Source organism: Amblyraja radiata, chromosome 8 (genome assembly GCF_010909765.2).
Source record: "Amblyraja radiata isolate CabotCenter1 chromosome 8, sAmbRad1.1.pri, whole genome shotgun sequence".
NCBI classification, from domain to species: domain Eukaryota; kingdom Metazoa; phylum Chordata; class Chondrichthyes; order Rajiformes; family Rajidae; genus Amblyraja; species Amblyraja radiata.
In genome coordinates, this window is record NC_045963.1 from 37,572,745 (window position 1) to 37,582,124 (window position 9,380).

Genomic DNA, 9,380 nt, shown 5'->3' on the forward strand with positions numbered 1-9,380 from the left:
AACAGCCACGATGGGATGGGATCCAGACATATTGTTAAATTATTAATCCCACCTGGTCCACAGGGTTACATTAAACTACCATTCTCCTGACATACATACAATATATTCTATAACATGCCTTAATCATATGATGAAATATTTGATTTATTCCCATTTGCCTGTTACACCCAATTCCCATTCCATAGGCCAGATCAAGGTATTAAATCATCATTTGAATGCAGAAGTAATTTTGCAAACTTTAAACACAAGGAACTGCAGATGCTGGTTTGCAAAAACAAAAGATACAAAGTACTGGAGTAACTTAGCCGGTCAGGCAGCATTTCTGGAGAACATGGATCGGTGATGTTTTGGGTCAGGACCATTCTTCAGACTGTAAAGGTTAAGGCAAAGTACTTGATTGCTTTCATTGACTGGATACCTGATATAATGCCATGATATGATACTGCTAAGGTGATAGACATTCTAAACCTTTGTGTTGCTACAACTTGTGGAAGTGAAACTTTAGTTGGTGTCTGTGAGAATCCGTTAACAAGAGATTGTCTTCCTTCCCCACCCAGTATACATCACGCCCAAATCTCCAAGCAATGTTGCTCAGGGTATGTAACGGACACCAAAACCATTGCCTATCGTGTTGAACTTTTCTCCTTGTAAAGCCTGAAGAATAGATGTTGTGAAAGTCAAGGGGATTACATACCCAGTCCAAGGTGTTCTCATTGTTTCTCAAAAAACACACTTCTCTGCCCTCCCTGCTTCACAATTTAGACAAGGTAAAGAATGTGGCCATGTGATGAGTTGAAATCACATTGAACTTTTAAACTAAATGAAATTTGGAATCTGACATTGGATTCTGCAGCACTTTAATCAGCATTTGAAAGATACATTTTCTTTGGAACTTTCAAAGGGAAGGTACATCTCACTGAATCGGTTTAGGGGCTCACAGGACAAATACATTTCACGTAACTAGTTGGCTTTAGTTGTATTGACTTTTGATGGTAAATGGATGGTGGGACAGTGAAAGGGATTAATAATACTTCGGCGAGACCAAGCGCAGTCAGCAACCATTTCGCTGAACACTTGTGCTTGGTATGACAAGGCTTACTTGATCTCTCGGTAGCTAACCATTTTAACTCCCCTTCCCATTCCCACACTGACCTTTCTGCCCTGAGCCTCCTTCATTGCGAGAGTGAGGCCACACCCTCCGACCATCCCCCGCCCTGCTACATTCCTCCATCTGGCTTCACAATCCACAACTCTTCAAACCTGACACACACCTTCTGTTCTTATCTACGGTCTTTGTTCCAACCATTTGCCTATCCAAATAACTCCCATCACCTATGTCGACCTATCACCTGTCACGCTTTGTCCTGCCTCTCCTCTTTTCTACCTTTCTTCTCCCCACCAACCCCCTCTCCCAAAATCAGTCTGAATAAGGGTCTCAACCCAAAATATCACCTATCCATGTTCTCCAAATATGGTACCTGACCTGCTCAGTTACTCCAGCACTTTGTGTCCTTTTTGTGTTTTAGTAATACATCCATCTCTTTCACGACTGGTAATGAATCATTCTGTCTTTTATATTTGCTCAATAATTGATAAAAGGTTTGAGATGGGTGTGTTGTATGAGCAAGGGAAATTATGTTATGAGCAATATATATTTTTAGCTGCTTCGGACAAAATTGCACCTTCTCATCATTGTACAATAGAGCTGTAGTTTTGTAAGCCATACTAAAGGTCATTGCTGATTTAAACGGTAATGTGATGCTTTCAACACAGTCTCCTAATTCGTCACAGCTGCATACATTCACTGGTTTCCTTAACAAGTGTTCTCTTAGTCAGATCTAAGTACAATGCCAAATGTGTTTTACTGACATGCATATGTATATGTGTGTGGCATGAATGTGGAAATATTTAAAAACAAATCTACATCATTCAAGTGCTCTCAAGGATAATTTTCCTGCATTTCATTGGAATGAAACAAGTCAATAATCTTTGACAGTCAAGATTTCCTACCAGCAACCTCATATTGAAAGATTGGTTACCCCCAGATCATTATTTCTTGCAGATAGACACAAAAAGCTGTAGTAACGCAGTGGAAAAGGCAACATCTCTGGAGAGAAGGAATGGGTGCCATTTTGGGTTGATACCCTTCTCCACTCTAAAGAAGGGTCTCAACCTGAAACATCACCCATTCTTTCTCTCCGGAGATGCTGCCTGTCCCGCTGAGTTACTCCAGCTTTTTGTGTCTATCTTCAGTTTAAACCAACATCTGCATTTCCTTCCAACTCATAATTTCTTGCACTTCTTTACTCTTACTTTATTGTAAATGTTCTCCATAAAGCTGAAAAAGCAAGACATCTCGTAACCATGTCTCTCCAGTTATGCGATTCTAATACTGAGGAAAAAGGTTGTTCTATTTTACTTGCATTTTCTCCTTTAGCTTCTCCCTCATCTCTGTCACATCACCTGAAGTAGCATCATCAAGTTACATGTAAACCCTGAGGATGCTCAGCTTCACACCAACAACTTATCTTGGACCATCTACATTGAAGCAATGACCAAGAATGCACACCAATGCATCCTTTTCCTTGGAAGTCTTCGGAAGTGCAGCAGCCCCAAACAGCTCTCACCAACATCTACAGATGTGCCGTAGAAACCATTTTATCAGGATGCATCACAACATGGTTTGGGAACAGCTCCATCCAAGACCGCAAGGAAATGCAGAGAATTGTGAATGCCTCAGGAAGGCCACCAGCATAATCAAGGACGAATCTTGCCCCATTCGCTCCCCTCTCCCATTAGGCAACAGTTACAGAAGTGTGAAAATGCACACCTCTAGATTCAGAGACAGTTGCTATTAGGCAACTGAACAATCCTACCAAAACTAGAGAGCTGTCTGAGCTACCATCTACCTCATTGGAGACCCTCGGACTATCTTTAATTGGTCTTCACTAGACTTTATCTTGCACTAAACGATGTTCCCTTTCTCCAGTATTATTGTTATTTACTCTATGGGCAGCTCGATTGTAATCATGTATAGTCCTTCCCGACTGGATAGCATGCAACAAAAAGCTTTTCACTGTACCTCGGTACATGTGACAATAAACAAAGCTAATTAACTTGTGTAGCTTTACCAATGAGACACTGTGAAAATAGGCAGGAGATCCACAGTGGAATGGTATTTGATGATGGTCCCCTTCTCCTACAAATGCATTGTGATTACACCATAATTCCTCTGTTTATGAAAAATTGACATAAATTTTCCCTACGACACCATTGACTGTTCTTTCTATGATTCACAACATTATTTTCTGCTCTAATGAACAAAATGACAACCTCATCACATCATTCATTTCAGGCAGTTCCTGCTCCCCCCAGGAGTCAGACTGTTTTCATAGGGATCACAGTGTTTAGCTAAGTTGACTTGAGTTCTGTTTATAGTGAGTTGAGTTGTTGAGTTTACTGATACAGCATGGAAACAGACCTTTTAGCTCACAAGGTCCACGCTGACAATTGTTCACCCATTCTTACTAATTCTACGTTATCTCACTTTCTCATCAACTCCTTCTACACCTGGGTCAAGTCACAGAGGCCAATTAATCTACAATCCGGCATGACTTTGAGATGTGAAAATAACCCGGAGAAGACCCACACAGTCACAGGGAGAACATGCAAACCCCACTGATAGGAGTGGACTAGATCTAGCAGGATGGAGGTTCCACTTTGTCAAGTAGAGTAATCTATGAACAGCACATGGGCTGTAGGCAATGCCCTGGGTGACTCTGAATTTCTAAGTCCCCTTTTACCATTTATGTGATGACGCAGTCCATGACTTTGAAGATGGTTGATGGACGGTCTAGAAGACTCATTTCCCAGCTATAAGATGATGACTATGACTTAATTTTCTCTCAGAGTACTCTTAGTCTTGTGGTGATAATGAGAGCTTTTTTGAACCTATTCAACCTCTGAGTTTTCTAGCTTGGCAACTAGATTTATTAGAATATTCCCCTGAGAACAGGCTTTCGTTGCAAAAATATCATTAAATTGGATGGAAACAAAAATGCTCTGAAATCTAATCAAGTGAAACATTCCAACGACTTTATGGACTATTAATTTTCATCATAACATTACTTTTGTTGATGTATAAAACTTGCACGACATTTCCTGAATGGGTGTTCTAGCAAAAGCTTTGATTTTGCCAACAGCTGATTCTTTTTTTCCCTCTTTATTGGGTTTAAGTTTATCATTGACATGTGTACCGAGGTATAATGAAAAGCTTTGTTTTGCATGATATCCAATCAAATCGGATATTACTATACATAAATACAATCAAGACAAACTCAAGTATAAGAGGTAGAGCAAAGGGGAAGATACAGAGCGCAGAATATAGTTCTCAGCATCGTTGCGCACTAATTCCATAGTCAAAGTCCAATGTCCGCAAAGGGGTAGTGTTGAAGCGGACAATACCCTAGCTTATCGAAGGACCATTCAAAAGCCTGGTAACAGAGGGGAAGAAACTGTTCCTGAGTCTGGCAGTGCGTACTTTCAAACGTTTGTATCTTCTGCCTGACACGAGCAGGGAGAAGAAAGAATGACTGGGGTCATTCTTTGATTGTGTTGGCTGTTTTTGCAAAGCAGTATGAGGTGCAGATGGAGTCAATGGTGGGGGGTCTGGCTTGTGTGATTGCCTGGAAAACATCCACAACTCTCTGCAATTTATTAGATTAGAATAGATTAGATCCTTTAATAATCCTTTACAGGAAATTACAGTGCCACAACAGCTTCAAGACAGACATAACACCACACATTTCCTCAGATAGCTTCCATACTTAACAAGTTAAAATACAATGAATGAATACTAAAAAAGTGCAAAGCTATTTTTGTGCATTGTACAACCTTATAGCAGCTGGTATACAAGACTTCCTATATCTCTCAGTTTTGCACATTGGTGCAATCAGTCTCTGACTGAAGATGCTGCTCTTGATCACCTTCAGGGCGTGGAGTGGGTGAGTGGGGTTGGTCATTATTGAACCCAGTTTGTTCAGAGTTCTGGCCTCTGCCACCTGCTGGACCGTTAGTTGCTCAGCCCCGACCACTGAGCCGGCCTTCCTGATCAGCTTGTCCAGTCTGTTTTTGTCCGCTATGCGGGCGCCTTCTCCCCAACAGGCCACAGCAAAAAACAGAGCACTGGCCACCACTGAATGGTAGACACTGCACAGTAGGGGTTGGCAGATGTTGAATGACCTCAGCCTCCTTAAGAAATACAGTCGACTTTGTCCCTTCCTGTACACCGCCTCCATATGACTCTTCCAGTCCAGCTCACTGTCAAGCTGCACACCAAGGTACCTGTGGTTGGCGACCACCTCCACCTCAGTGCCCCTGATGGTGATTGGTGTTGGTTGAGTCCTCCTCCCCCTGCTGAAATCCACAACTATCTCCTTGGTTTTTGTGGTGTTGAGATGGAGGTTATTGTGTGCACTCCACTCCACAAAGTTGTTTATTGTATCTCTATACTCCTCCTCATTGCCCCCTTTGATGAGGCCGACAACAGCTGTGTCATCTGAAAATTTCCGCAAAAAGCAGCTGTTGGTGTTGTATTGGAAATCCGCTGTGTAGGTGGTGAACAGGAATGGAGCCAGCACAGTTCCTTGTGGAGCCCCTGTGCTGCTCAGGATGGTGCTTGAGACATTGTTCTGTAGGCGCACGTACTGTGGTCTGAGGAAAAGGTAATCCAAACACCACAGTACCAGTGATGGATCCACCTTCATCTTCTCCATCTTCTCCCCTAGCAGTCGGAGCTGAATTGTGTTAAAGGCGCTTGAGAAGTCAAAGAATGTAATCCTTACAGATGCATCAGGGATGTCCAGATGTGTGTACGCCCTCTGCAGCATGTAAATGAGGGCATCATCGACACTGATGTTGGGCTGATATGCAAACTGTAAAGGATCCATTTGAGTTGACACACTAGTCCTGATGTAGGAGAGGACAAGTCTCTCAAATGTCTTCATAATATGTGAGGTGAGCGCTACTGGTCTGTAGTCATTGTGGTGAGTGGGATGGGTCTTCTTTGGGACAGGTACCAGGCAAGATGTTTTCCACAGCCTTGGGACCTTCTGTAGACGCAAGCTCAGGTTGAACAGGTGTGTTAGGATACCACACAGCTCTGAAGAGCAAGTCTTCAGTAGCCTTGGGCATATGCTTTGTGACCTCAAATAACTTGATTCAAGGCCTCTGGATTTCTGCTCCACAACTTTACATTAGGAGGTACACTGGAACAGCCTGAGGTGGATGTCTAAGATCAGAGAGTCCTTGAACTGCAATCGGTCAGTCACAATCCAACATAGTAATCATTCTGTGTACATAACCTTCTACATGTCTTTGACCTAATGGGTATATTTTGCAGTCACTGTTTATTACATTCCAAACCTTTAGCTTCATATTCTTTTTAATGGGAACTCCAAGTACAAGCGATTGCAATGCAAATCTGTGCTCCAGTCGAGTGTGACACAGTTTTATGCTCCAATATAAAGTTGTAGATGTACTGATAAATTAAACAAAGGACTGACCATTCTCACTGTGAGGAGGCGCTGTCCTGAACGGCTGCCTGTCCTGCAGCTGTCCGGTTTTTTTCCCCTTCTTTTTTATTATTTTTAGTACGTTGAGTGTGTAGTCAGGGGGCCTAATGTTTTTATGTGTGGGGGGTGGTGGGGGGGAAGGGGGAAACTGCTTTTCGAGTCCCTACCTGGTCGGAGGGGTTGCCTTCCTCCGAGCAGCGACTTCGACCTGTCCTTGCGGCCTACCAGCGGGTCCTGGAGCAACGTTTCCCTGAGGGGACCTGGCCAGAACATCGGCTTTGGCGGCGGCGCAGAACATCGGCTTTGGCGGCAGCGCAGAACATCGGCTTTGGCGGCGGCGCAGCGCTGGAGTGCTATTGCGGAGCGGGCGATGCCTTTCCTGGGACCGCCGATAAGAACATTGTGGAGCCGCGGTTCTGTGGAGCGGCCAGCTGCGACGCTGAACGTTACATCCCGGAGCCTGGGATCTCTTGCTGAGATCGCCAGTGTGTGGAGCTCCGTCCGGCGCGGTCTGTTGGCTTGGAAGCCGCAGTCTCTGGTAAGAAGGCGGCCGTTCCTGGCACCCCAAGCCGCTGGGGGTTCTCCCGACGCCGAAGCACCATCACCCGGCGAGAACATCGGGCGCCGTGGCGGCGACTGTGGAGGCCTCAATAGGCCTGACTTTGGGTGGACAAGAGGATGGGGACTGGACTTTGTGCCTTCCCCCACAGTGGGAATCACTGTGGGGGGATGTTTTTGTGTTGAACTTCTTTTTGAATACTATGTTGTATTTTTATTAGTGTGCTGCAAGGACATCTGAATTTCCCCTGAATAAGGGGATTAATAAAGTTTAATCTAATCTAATCTAATATCCGTATGTTATAATGGTGTGTTGCAAATCGTAAATGTGGCCACAGGCATCTGACACACGAAAGCCTTTAATGTGCTATATAAAGTATTATAAAAAAGAGTGAGTGGTGGCCCAAGTGTTTGTAGATCAATGTAAGTTTGACTTGAAATGTTCAAAAATGTTGGAGGATGGATGTTGACGGGAAGTACTTGTTGTCCTTTCGCATCTGGGGATTTGGATCCAGAACTGCTTCACAAGATGAAAAACTCGCTCTCCCTTCCCTGGGGGTCAAAAACGCTTGAGCAGATTTAACCTGTTTCCCAGTAAAATAGAAAACTACAATATGAACTTGCCCAGAACCTAATATTAAAGAATGACATCTGGTGGAAATCAAAATATCATTGTGGTGAAATAGAAATGTGGACTTCAGAAATCAGGGCTGTTATACCCCACAGTGGGGATTAGATAGAAAGTATGCAGTCTCTTCTGCACACTGATTGATATCCACACTGGGTTCAAAATATGGAAATATCTTCTTTCATATTTCTGACGCTCCCTGGATTTTTGAGCACACTATGTTCAGATAAATGAAACGCTCCTGTCCAGAAGAATATTTGGCATTTTGTTGGAACGTTTAGCGGTACTCACTGACAGAATGCAGAGTGCATCTCCCCCCACCCCCCCACCCCCCTCCCACCCCACCATGTTGGCGGTACTAACACAAGTGAAAAAGGCCAAGCACGCACCTGCCTTTCTTGCATACAAGGCTATGGTTCCTGCAGTTCAGGAAGTAGCTTACATAAAAGTATGATGCAGACATTGCAAGGAGTTGCCTCTGCAATAAGATTTTGGAACGAGCACCATCTCTATCCCATGCAGAATGTGTGAACTGCACATTTCCACTTGGCTGACTAACATCGATGTTGGTGGTTTGCTATCTTAGAAAAATCCTTGCTAGTGCTCATCTTTTGCAAGAAATCAAGGGTGATATAGGTTAAAATTTCAAAAAAATCACCTGCTCTGATGTCACCTTCGTTTGTTAGGTTTTTTTTTTAAATGGTTCTGGTTATAAGCAGGTTTTGACCTGAACTAGATGAATAGTGGAAAATAATAAGTTTTGATCTTGTCACTCCTCGATCCAAGCCACTTGCAGTAAATTCATTTGTACAGCAAATAGTTTGTACATGGTAGGGGTATGGAATTAACTCTGAGATGAATGACCAGTTAATCTGATTACGGTGGCACTGATACAGGCAGCAACTTTGGCCAGGATGTTGGGAATTAACTACTCTATTTTTTAAATAGAGCCATGGGACACTTGCACATGTGTGCCAACCAAGAACAACCAACTAAACTGATGAGGCTCCAATGGGGCTGAACTTAAAACCAGCCTGGAATTTGGGCCTGAGGCCAGCACACAGTATTGAAAGTGCAGCTGGACATGAGCCTGCCATAACTTTTGTGGTTCGACCCCAACATTCAAGCATTTTTATTACAAGCATCAGATTTATGTTCTAGCTGAGTCTGTCTCCCCTGACGTGAAAATGTAGATTTTTGACATTTATTTGGTGCGTTTTGATGGCATCTTGGAACCTGCTGTCTTGCAGGCTAAAAATCAATTTTCCTGGAAAGGTTTTACATATTTTAAGTATGAAAGTTAGAGCCAGCACAGTTTGGACAAAAAGCAAGTTCGGTCACAACTGCAAAGTTAAATCAATGCCTTTGAATAATTAGACATAGAAAACAAGAAGAATATAAGAAGAGGCATATGTTATACCTATTAGAGAAAGGAACTTGCATTCGCTTGGCATCCCAATGCATTCTTCCACACTTTAAAAGTCAAAAGGGATGTTAGCCCAGCCCAAGTGCACGTGCCCAGCCTGTGCACTGTTTCCCCACACCTCCTCACCACAGCTTTCCATTACACAAGGCCCATGGTGGGAGTGGAGATGTTTGAGAGATGCCAGGGATGGGAGCAT

General features: G+C 43.4%; 1 long non-coding RNA gene across 1 annotated transcript; it reads left to right on the top strand.

Moving 5' to 3' along the window:
• The first annotated feature begins 367 nt into the window (after positions 1-367).
• Positions 368-4,574, top strand: LOC116975752. Its single transcript, XR_004412750.1, has 3 exons — positions 368-378; positions 506-508; positions 4,470-4,574. It is a non-coding gene; the product is annotated as an uncharacterized LOC116975752 (long non-coding RNA).
• Positions 4,575-9,380: the final 4,806 nt, after the last annotated feature.